The sequence below is a fragment of the Amblyraja radiata genome, unplaced genomic scaffold (genome assembly GCF_010909765.2).
Source record: "Amblyraja radiata isolate CabotCenter1 unplaced genomic scaffold, sAmbRad1.1.pri scaffold_1272_ctg1, whole genome shotgun sequence".
NCBI classification, from domain to species: domain Eukaryota; kingdom Metazoa; phylum Chordata; class Chondrichthyes; order Rajiformes; family Rajidae; genus Amblyraja; species Amblyraja radiata.
This window is the reverse complement of record NW_022630455.1, coordinates 1-7,500: the sequence shown is the minus strand read 5'-3', so window position 1 is coordinate 7,500 and position 7,500 is coordinate 1. Positions and strand designations below refer to the sequence as shown.

Below are 7,500 nucleotides of genomic sequence, written 5' to 3'. Positions count from 1 at the left end.
AGACACTGCTGATCTTGTATGTACAGGCAAGTGTCTAATGTACACAGCTCACGAGATGTCACCACACGCACACGCACTAGGGGAAATTTACCACCGTCTATTAACCCACCAACCTGCACGTCTTTGTGATGTGGGAGGAAACCGGAGCACCTGGAGGAAACACACACGTGCAAACTCCACACAGACAGCACCGGAGATCAGAATCCAACTGGTGGCGGGTAGAGTTGCTGCCTCACGGCGCCAGGGACCCGGGATCGATCCGTACGGACAGCACCCTTGGTCGGGATCGAACTCGGGGATCATAATAAGCATTCGTGAGTGAGAGGAGCAGAATTGGGCCATTCGGCCCATCAAGGCCATTCAATCACGGTTGATGTTTCTCTCCCCCCTAGCCCCATTCTCCCCGCAACCCCTGACACCCGCACTAATCGAGAATCTATCTATCTCTGCCTTAAATATATCCACTGACTCTCTGGAGCAGAGAGGGAACAACTCTACCGCTGAGCCTACATGCCTCTCCTGCTATGTTGATACTAACTACATTAATTCTGTTTCAACTGGTTACCTGGAAGTTCCGCAGACATAAAGGTGGTAGCATTCGGCCATTCTGTGCGATATCACCTTGAGACCGAGCCTTAGTCGGAGAGAGATCTCACTTTGGCTTTTTCAGGAAGTAGGAGAGAAATCTCCGGAGGGAATTTGACCTCCAAGATCTCCTCACCTTCACCGCCCTCGAGTCCTGACTGGACTGTTGCTGCCAGGTGAAGGGCCTGTTTTCTCGCTGTATCTCCGAAACCAACAACAATCCAAACCACTGGTACACAAAAAAAGCTGGAGTAACTCAGCGGGTGCAGCAGCATCTATGGAGCGAAGGAAATAGGCAACGTTTTGGGCCGAAACCCACTGCTTAATCCAAACCATTGGTACACAAAAATGCTGGAGTAACTCAGCGGGTCAGGCAGCATTGATCACCCATATACTAGTTCCATGCTACACACACACACACACACTAGAGACAATTCTACAGGGGCTAATTAACCTACAAACCCACCCGTCTTTGCAATAGGGGGCATGTTTGTAAGAAAAAAAAAATTTCGCTGTGTGCTAGAACATCACACAGGTTTCAGAAGGAACTGCAGATGCTGGGAAATCGAAGGTACACAAAAAAAAGCTGGAGAAACTCAGCGGGTGCAGCAGCATCTATGGAGCGAAGGAAATAGGCAACGTTTCGGGCCGAAACCCTTCCGGGTTTCGGCCCGAAACGTTGCCTATTTCCTACAGGGTTTCAGCCCGAAACGTTGCCTATTTCCTTCAGGTTTTGGGCCGAAACCCACTGCTTAATCCAAGCCACTGAATCTCTACACATATTAGATTGTAGATATTTGGAATTTGAACACATTTTTTTTGTAAGGCGTCCAGCATGAAGCTTGTCCCACGTCTGATGTTGCTTAAGATATGATCATGCTGGTATTTACATCTTGGCCTCTATACAACTGACAAGGAGCTGGGAATGTGAGACACTGCAGCCAAAACCCCCATCTGTTTTTCTCCCTGTATCTACAACCTCCTGCAAGTGCCAACTGCGTTTAGATTTAGTTCTTGGAGGTACAGAGTGGAAACAGGCTCTTCGGCCCATCGAGTCCGCACTGACCAGCGATCCCCGCTATCCTACACACCAGGGACAATTTACAGAGGACAATTAACCTACAAACCCGCACGTCTTTACGTGTGGGAGTGAATGTTGGCACGGTGGCGCAGCGGGTAGAGCTGCTGCCTCACAGCGCCAGAGTCCCGTGATCGATCCCGACCACGGGTGCTGTCTGTACGGAGTTTGCACGTTCTCCCCGTGACCTGCGTGGGTTTTCTCCGGGTCACAGTTTAAGGTTAAAGGGGAAATCTTTCAGGACCGAGATGAGAAAAACATTTTTCACACACACACACACAGAGAGTGGTGAATCTGTGGAATTCTCTGCCACAGAAGGTAGTTGAGGCCACACAGTTCATTGGCTATATTTAAGAGGGAGTTAGATGTGGCCCTTGTGGCTAAAGGGATCAGGGGGTATGGAGAGAAGGCAGGGATGGGATACTGAGTTGGATGATCAGCCATGATCATATTGAATGGCAAACGGTGCAGGCTCGAAGGGCCGAATGGCCTCTACTCCTGCACCTATTTTCTATGTTTCTATGTTTCCTGCGGTTGCAAGGGAAAGTGCCCGGAGAGGGGGTGGTTCGGGTGGGAAGGGACGAATTGACCAGGGAGGTAAGATCACTGCTCTGTGTGTTTCAAATTTGTCTTTCCCCCCACTCTCCCCCCCCCGCCCCACCCTCCTCTCCCCACTCCCCCCCCTTCCTCTCCCCACTCCCCCCTCCCCTCACCCCCCCACCCCTCCCCACCCCCGCCTCTCCTGGTGAAAGTTTGGGGATTTCCCGACACTTCATGGTCAGGTTACGTAAACAGGTTCTGCGTTTGTTGTAGAACACGTGATTTCCCAGCAAGGTGACTCTCTAGAGGGCTGGCGACAAGAACACCTTTGCACAGGTAATCTGCTGTCACCTGCCTCAGGTGAAAACGCACACCTCCAGATTCACGGTCTGAAGAAGGGTTTCGGCCCGAAACGTCGCCTATTTCCTTCGCTCCATAGATGCTGCTGCACCCGCTGAGTTTCCCCAGCAATTTTGTGTACCTTCCAGATTCAGGGACAGTTTCTACCCGGCTGTGCAGCCAGGAAGGAACTGCAGATGCTGCTTTAAACCGGAGACAAGCGCAAAGTGCTGGAGTAACTCAGCGGGGGACAGGCAACATCTCAGGGGGGATAGAATGGGGGTGGAGACCCTTCTTCAGACTGGTCAGGGATAAGGAAAACAAGAGATATAGACAATGATGTCGAGGGATAGATCCATAGACAATAGGTGCAGGAGTAGAGGCCATTCGGCCCTTCTAGCCTGCACCGCCATTCGATACGATCATGGCTGATCATCCAACTCAGTACCCTGTACCTGCCTTCTCTCCATACCCCCTGATCCCTTTAGCCACAAGGGCCACATCTAACTCCCTCTTAAATATAGCCAATGAACTGTGTGGCCTCAACTACCTTCTGTGGCAGAGAATTCCACAGATTCACCACTCTCTGTGTGTGTGAAAAAAAATGTTTTTCTCATCTCGGTCCTAAAAGATTTCCCCCTTATCCTTAAACTGTGTGGCCCCTTGTTCTGGACTTCCCCAACATCGGGAACAATCTTCCTGCCTCTAGCCTGTCCAACCCCTTAAGAATTTTGTAAGTTTCTGTAAGAATAAGGATAAAGAACAACAAATACATTTCTGCATATCTTTCATACATTGTTCTTGATTCCAGGTTCGATCCTGGCCTCCGCTGTTGTCTGAAGTTCTCGACTTTTCCCAGATTTGGGGATCGGAAGTATCTCTGTGCATGGATGAATGAGAGGATTTGGAGGGGAGCGGGGGGGGTGGGTTGAAGGGGATATTGGGGAGCACAGATTGCAAGGAGAATTCTCACTTTATAGCTCAGCGCAGATCAGATTTGTCTAAATAACCTCCTTCAGTTTAGCTTACAGCGCAGAAACAAGCCCTTCGGCCCATCAGGTCCGTGCCAGCCAGCCATCACCTATTTACACTAGTTCTACCCTAGACAACCACGTTTACAGAGGGCCAATTTAAACCTACGAACCCGCACGTCTTTGGAGTGCGGGAGGAAACCGGAGCACCCGGAGAACACCCACGCAGAGAACATGCAAACTCCATACAGACAGCACCCGAAGTCGGGATCGAACTGGGGATCATAATAAGCATTCGTGAGTGATCGGCGCAGAATTAGGCCATTCGGCCCATCAAGTCTACTCCGCCATTCAATCATGGCTGATCTATCTCTCCCTCCTAACCCCATTCTCCTGCCTTCTCCCCGTAACCCCTGACACCCGCACTAATCAAGAATCTATCTATCTATCTCTGCCTTAAAAATATCCACTGACTCTCTGGAGCAGAGAGGCAACAACTCTACCGCTGAGCCTACATGCCGCTCCTGCTATGTTGATACTAACTACATTCATTCTGTTTCGACGGGTTACCTGACAGTTCCGCAGACATAAAGGCGGCGGCATTCGGCCATTCTGTGCGGTTTCACCTTGAGACCGAGGCCTTAGTCGGAGAGAGATCTCACCTTCGCTTTTTCAGGAAGTAGGAGAGAAATTTCCGTTGGAATTTGACCTCCAAGATTTCCTCACCTTCACCGTCCTCGAGTCCTGACTGGAAACTGCAGCCCACATGACGACAGTCCACTGGGGTCATTGGCACAAAGGCTGGCCCCAGGGTCACCTGTTGTGGGCTAAACATACACACACACATACGTGCCCGTGTACATTCACCTCAAGCAATCACAGGTGCAAACACGCATATGTCACAGTCATTAAACGTTAATCATTCAACATCTGTCATTTATGCACACGTACAACGCAGGCATGCATGCACACACACACACACACACACACACAACACAGACATGCATGCACACACACACACACACAAACACACACACAACACAGACATGCATGCACACACACACAGACATGCAACACAGACATGCATGCACACACACACACAACACAGACATGCATGCACACAGCACACAGGCATGCAACACAGACATGCATGCACACACACACACAACACAGACATGCATGCACACACACACAACGCACACATGCATGCACACACACACAACACAGACATGCATGCACACAGCACAGACATGCAACACAGACATGCATGCACACACACACACAACACAGACATGCATGCACACAGCACAGACATGCAACACAGACATGCACACACACACAACACACAACACAGACATGCATGCACACACACACACACACACACACACACACACACACACACACACACACACACACACACACACACACACACACACACACACACACACCAATATTCACACAAACAGGTTAGGAGGGAGAGATAGATCAGCCATGATGGGCCGAATGGCCTAATTCTGCTCCTATCATTTATGAACTACCCTTGTTCCCCAGAGATGCTGACCGGCTGAGTTAGTACTGGAGTAACTCCGGAGTTAGTACTGGAGTAACTCAACCCTTACCCGCTGTGTTACTCCAGTACTTTGTGCTTTTCCCTTTTTGTAAAGCGGCGCCTGCGGTTCCTTGTTCCCACGACTGAATGGGGCCGGGGTGATCAATGGGGCATTAGTCCTTGCTGTGCATCGCATTTCCTGCAGGGCAACAATGCAACACTTGAAGGATGGGCCGCGACTTGCTGGGCGACGTGCTCATCTCACGGACGTCCCAATACAAATGCAAATCCCTTTATCTGCCTGGTGAAACTGCCTCTGTTTACGCACTAGAATTCACATCTACAAACGTAAAGGCTGCAAACGAGTTGTCACTGACAACCGTGCAAAGCAGCAGGGAAGTGGCTCGGAGGGTGAAAAGTGAAGGGAGAGAAAGAATTTGTCTTCGGGCCAACATGTCCACACCGGCCAACATGTCCACACCGGCCAACATGTCCCAGCTACACCAGTCCCACCTGCCGATGTTTGGCTCATATTCCTCCAAACCTGTCCCATCCATCAAATCAAGTCACATTTATTTACCTAGCACAATTAAAACACAACTCTCGTTGGCCAAAGTTCTTTAAATTTGTTATAAGAATAGTTTAAACAATACATAGAAACATAGACAATAGGTGCAGGAGTAGAGGCCATTCGGCCCTTCGAACCTGCACCGCCATTCAATATGATCATGGCTGATCATCCAACTCAGTATCCCGTACCTGCCTTCTCTCCATACCCCCTGATCATCCAACTCAGTATCCCGTACCTGCCTTCTCTCCATACCCCCTGATCATCCAACTCAGTATCCCATCCCTGCCTTCTCTCCATACCCCCTGATCATCCAACTCAGTATCCCGTACCTGCCTTCTCTCCATACCCCCTGATCATCCAACTCAGTATCCCGTACCTGCCTTCTCTCCATACCCCCTGATCATCCAACTCAGTATCCCATCCCTGCCTTCTCTCCATACCCCCTGATCCCTTTAGCCACAAAATTCTTAAGGGGTTGGACAGGCTAGATGCAGGAAGATTGTTCCCGATGTTGGGGAAGTCCAGGACAAGGGGTCACACACATTAAGGATAAGGGGGAAGTCTTTTAGGACCGAGATGAGAAAAACATCTAACTCCCTCTTAAATATAGCCAATGAACTGTGGCCTCAACTACCTTCTGTGGCAGAGAATTCCACAGATTCACCACTCTCTGTGTGAAAAATGTTTTTCTCATCTCGGTCGTAAAAGACTTCCCCTTATCCTTAAACTGTGTGACCCCTTGTTCTGGACTTCCCCAACATCGGGAACAATCTTCCTGCATCTAGCCTGTCCAACCCCTTAAGAATTTTGTACGTTTCTATAAGATCCCCCCTCAATCTTCTAAATTCTAGCGAGTACAAGCCGAGTCTATCCAGTCTTTCTTCATATGAATGTCCTGACATCGCTACATACATATAACCCTCGCTCAGTTTACGTCAGGAAAGGCTTGGGAGTAGAGATGAGTTTTTAGTCGTGACTTAAAGGAGTCGATGGAGGGGGCTGTTCGTTCTGATGGCAAGGGGGATGCTGTTGTTCCACAGTCTAGGGGCTGCAACCGCAAAGGCGTGGTCAATCGCCCCTGAGCTTATGTCTAGACCGCGGGATATTCAGCAGCCCCAAGTCGGCCGATCTGAGGGACCTGGAGGTGGGGTGGTGGGTGAGAAGACTTTTAATATAGGAGGGGGCAAGCCCTGTCTAACTGTTTCTTAAACCTCGGGACAGTCCCAGCCTCAACTACCTCCCCCGGCAGCTCGTTCCATACACCCACCACCCTCTGTGTGAAAAGGTTACCCCTCAGATTCCTATTAAATCGTTCCCCCTTCACCGACACGCCAGGGGGCAACATTACTGAGGGTCCCAGTTAACCTACACACCTGCACGTCTTTGGGATGTGGGAGGAAACCGGAGCACCCGGAGAAAACCCACACAGGTCACGGGGAGAACGTGCAAACTCCTCACAGACAGTAGCTGAGGTCAGGATGAAACCCGGGTTTAATTGGCTTCATTAAAGTGTAAACATTTTCCCCATCACTGGATATTTTTAAGGTACAAAAGGAAATTGATAGATTCTTGATTAGTAAGTGTGTGTGTGTCAGGGGTTTACGGGGAGAATGGGGATAGGAGGGAGAGATAGACCAGCCCTGGTTGAATGGCGGAGTGGACTCGATGGGCCGAATGGCCTAATTCTGCTCCTATCACTTATGAATTTACAAACTTATTCTTGAGCATGGGGTTGGGGTTTTTAGGCTCCAGCTTGTTTCCATAGGTTGGAGGCGAGAGAGAGAATTGGCAAGGATGAGCAAAGTGATGTCTAGTTTATGTGGGTGGGATTTGTAATGGACTGTCTGAGGGGGGAGAGGGGGAGAGA

At 49.8% G+C, this 7,500-nt stretch overlaps 1 protein-coding gene across 1 annotated transcript in view; it reads right to left on the bottom strand.

Annotated features, from left to right (window-relative positions):
- The window catches only part of LOC116969818 (exocyst complex component 3-like protein 4), a gene marked incomplete at its 3' end in the record, with an annotated part of 11,638 nt that extends 7,372 nt beyond the window's left edge, over positions 1 to 4,266 (bottom strand). Inside the window, exon 1 of the mRNA XM_033016598.1 lies at positions 4,176 to 4,266. The remainder of the gene's footprint in view (positions 1 to 4,175) is intronic.
- Between the last annotated feature and the right edge of the window lie 3,234 nt (positions 4,267 to 7,500).